The sequence below is a fragment of the Grammomys surdaster genome, unplaced genomic scaffold (genome assembly GCF_004785775.1).
Source record: "Grammomys surdaster isolate TR1022 unplaced genomic scaffold, NIH_TR_1.0 372, whole genome shotgun sequence".
NCBI classification, from domain to species: domain Eukaryota; kingdom Metazoa; phylum Chordata; class Mammalia; order Rodentia; family Muridae; genus Grammomys; species Grammomys surdaster.
This window is the reverse complement of record NW_021604791.1, coordinates 6648786-6653124: the sequence shown is the minus strand read 5'-3', so window position 1 is coordinate 6653124 and position 4339 is coordinate 6648786.

Sequence of the window (4339 nt, the reverse complement as noted above, 5' to 3'; positions counted from 1 at the left end):
CATGGTACCAGGGACTGAGCTGAGGTCATCAGGTTTAGCAGCAAGTGCCTTTGCCTGCTAAGTTGTCTCAATGGCCAGTAATCTTTCTTTAATAGAACCTGTGTGATGGTTTATCTCAGATTGGACCTAGGATCAACTTAGAGACAAGCTATTGGGTGGGTCTGTGGGTGTACTTAAGGATTAACTGAGTGGGGAAGACCCCACTAGACTCTTCTAGAGTGGGCTTCACTTTCACATCCCAGATCCTTTCCTAGAGATCTGAGGAAAAAGCAATGTGGCTTTTGCCTGCCTGCCTTCACTCTTTGCTGGTTAATGCATCTGATCTGTCTTGGCAGCTGCTGCCACCATCATTCATTGACATTAGAACCTAGCAACTTTGTCCTCCTATGTAGAACAAAGGCCAGTGACTCCAAGAACACTCTGGGCCTTTAGTGTCAGACTGAGGCTGTTGAGGCCTCCAGCCTCAGGGACGGTGTTTCTATTGTGTTCTCAGCCTCTGAGTACAGCCCACCATTGTTTGACGACCCAGCCTGAAAGGTGTTAAGCCGGTGTCATAAATCTCTTTTGTAATATATGTTCATCGTATTTGTTCAGTTTCAATACAGAACCCCGAATGCCATAATATGGAAAGGAGATGGAAGACTATAACTTAAAATGCCATCCCAGTATTCTCTGGAAACACTGGGGTGGATTTCTAAAAGAATCTACTTTAATGTAGAACTCTGACAATATACAACTCGTATTCATTTTCTTGGTTCTGGCCTCTCGTGATTGAAGGTTTTGCTCATGCTGTTTATGATATTGTTACCGTCGGGATCAGCTCCAGCCACAAGTTCTGAGAAATGTCCTGACAGATGATAAAGGCTGTGCAATGATTCCTACAGACAGATAAATTATCACTACCCTTTCCTGGTGAATGCCACCAACTGCCTATCACAAGGCGATTTTTGGGTGAGTGAGCACCCATCGCAGAGAGCTCCCGTGGAAACCAGCCTTGTGTATCTGGAAATGTTTATGCAGCGGAGTGTTGGTAATTCCTGCTTGAATTTTGCTTGGCTGCTGTAAGGTGACAAGGCAAGTGGATTGCATATGAAACCTGGTTAAAGTTTTCTAAAAAGTCATTTTGATAACCGGCTGACATTTAAACCACATCTCCAGACTGTTGTCTTTATGACTGTTAGGGTGGTGTCACTATCCTCTTTATGGTGTTACTGTGGTGGCTGCGGGCTGCCACATGGCTCTATAGTTTGGTTTAGATGTGTGAGCATGGGTGAATGATGCTGGACCATGAACGAATCCTATTTCTGGTGACAGAGGCTGGAATAGACTTCAGGAGGCAGTTTGGAAGCTCCTGATGTGAGAGGGGACGGGCCATCAGGGGTGCGCTGTACACCACTCTCAGGGGTGCACCGCTAAATGCTTCACATTACCCAATCAAGAATCCCTAAGGAATGCTGGCAGAATCTGTATTTTAAAGTTTATTGACTCAGTCGGGCAGAAACCCCGAAGGTGGTTCTTTTTTTTACCTCCAAATAGAAGTTATTTCCATTTGCATCTGGCTGGCTATGTCAGCAGTGCTACCATGAGGTGGTGAGGGGCATTCTGGACTCAGAGCCCAGAGCCCAGAGGTGGAGTCTTAGCTGACCCCACAGCCTCGGAAGTGGCCCAGCTCTCCTGGGCATTGATTGACTCTGTACCTTTCTTAAAGTTGGCAACTTACAGTAGGCCAGAGAGTAAGTGATTCCGGCTTCCCAGGCTGTTGTTACAACCCTTTAAACACTGAAGAGAGCACTGTCAGTTCCTGTAGCCAGGGAAACAGACTGTGGACTGTGTGTGGCCTTCCTTGCTTGAGTCTTCAAATCCATGTTACAGAAAAAGAGAGGAGAAAATTAAGAGGCGAGTTGGAGTGAAGCGGTTTTACATGGAGAACTCCAACATTTGTTCTCTGAGGCAAAGTACTTAGGCCTGCAGCTGATGGTTTTCTGGCCGTGGTTTAATTTTAAATATCACCGATTTACGTGTAACACAGTGTCTCATGTGTAATCTTGCTTCAGCCTGTGTGGTGCTGTGAACTGAACGCAGAGCTAAATTATATGCTAGAGAAGCGCTCAACCACTGAGCTAGACCCACCCTTTGGCTCCTGGAGATGGAGTCTCCCTGTGTAGCCCAGGCTGGCCCTGGACTCCTCCTCCTCCCAGTAGTCACAGGCATGTACCCGTTCACTTGACATTTAGTCATCTTCTGCTTTGATGTCCTTCCTCCTCTGCATTCTATGGCTCGGGTGTTGCTCTATTGATGGTAAATCTTTATTGTCAGCTTGACTGATCTAAACTCAAGGAGGAGAACCTCTGGGTGTTGGAGAACGGGTCTAGAGAGTTCTAACTGAAGAGGGCAGACTCATGCAGAAGTAAGTGCCACCGTCCCGTGGGCTGTTTGTAGGAGTGATGGCATCCCTGCTTTCGGGATCCTAATTCACTCGGGGTGGGAGCAAGCCCGTGACCTCTCAGCCTTTCCAGCCGCAATGGGCTGTGTATCCTCGGAGTGTGAGGTTAAATAAGTTCTCCCGTCTTTAAGTAGCTTTGTGCCTGGTAGTTAACTGGTCATAGGAATGAGAAGAGTGACTTCTATACTAGGTGAGCTGATTTTAAAATGAGAATAATAAAAAATAGAACCATATACCCTAAGTGATTTTTAAAGAGACGTACAAAGGTAACAGCAGTTTTCATTTGCTTTTTCAATATAACAGACCTACCTCATGGACCAGATTCTGAGAGATTGTTTTGATTTTTACTCAGTATTGTAGTCTGAGTATCCAACTGGGGATATTACATTAGGTGTGAGGAGAAAGTGAGCTCTATCTGGAGTCACCGTGAAGGACCGGGTTTAGAATGCGTCTGTGTCTGCTGCTCTGTGAAGCACACGCCTCATGAAGGTCACACCTTTACCTGGAGTGAAGGTCCCTCCCTAGGCAGCCAAACTGGGTCACTAGCAAGTGAAAGGCACTTGTGTTGCAGCCGCCGGGCTCCTCAGCCTTTGTGAAGCTGTAAACAGGATGCTTCCCTCTTCCCTCACTGCCCCCTTGCTGCTTTTGTTACTGGAGGGTTCACTTTGCAGAATTTTTTTTCTCAGCCCTATCAGTTCTTTTGATAGGGCATCTACTGTTAACCTGCCTGCTGCCCACAGAGAAGCTTCCTCCGGGATCTCAGCAGGCAAGCGGGCACAGGAATCATTTGGACAGGGTAGTCTAGGTCAGTATTACAGGTTTTATGGTCTGTAATGCTGGGTTCCCAGTTGCTGTGCTTCAGGAGCCTGCCTACAAAGGAGTGGATGTTTACAGAGTGGATTGATAGAGGAGGGCTATCATCTGCCGTTAGTCATCATAGAATTTTGGAGGTTTGTATTTATTTATGATTTAATCTTAGAATTTCATTTTTAAATCACTTTATTTGTTAACAGAAATATATGTGGCTCTGTTGGTGCTGTGTTCATCTGGAGTGAATGAAGCCCCAAATTCAACACCCAGCACAACACAAAAACAGGTGGCACATACCTGTAGTCCCAGAACTTGGCCAGTGGAGGCAGGTGGATCAGGAACTCAAGGTCAACCACAGCTGCCTAGCGAGTTCAAGGTCAGTCAGGGCTATTTAAGATCTAATCTCATGTGTGTGTGTGTGTGTGTGTGTGTGTTCATATAAAAGCATCTAAATGGCAGAAAGCTTTGCCTAGTGTTGAGACAGAGTGAAGGTCAGGAAAAACACACTCTGCCTTCCTTAAGCACATAGGTTACAATGAAAGGCTTAATTTTATTGCATTTATTTATTCTGTGTGCACTTACCAGGTCACAATAGGTATGCAAAGTTCAGAGGACAATTTGCAGGATTTGAATATCTTCTCTCAGTAGGTGGGTAGTGAGAAATTTTACTCAAATCATCAGCTTTGGCAGCAAGCTATTTTGCCCATTGAGCAAGCTCACTGGCCCAAAAGGCTGACTTTTAACAGGAAGTTCCGCTACCACGTGATAGGTGGATGGCGGGAGTGTAAAGGTTATGAGAAGCCGTAAGGGACTCGGAGGGAGTCATCTACTAGCCCCTCCTTTTCTAGGACTCACTTCTTGCACCCCATCATCCAAACGGTGTTTGCTAGTGCAACATGACTCCTTGCAAGGTCCAAGGACAAGTACCTGCCAAGCGGGGACAACAGTGGCTCTTCCGAAGAGACTTTTGAAATGGAACATAGATGTTTTGCATATCAGTTTTGCATTGCTATAACACAACACCTGACACAGACCACTTAAGAAGAAGAAGAAGAAGAAGAAGAAGAAGAAGAAGAAGAAGAAGAA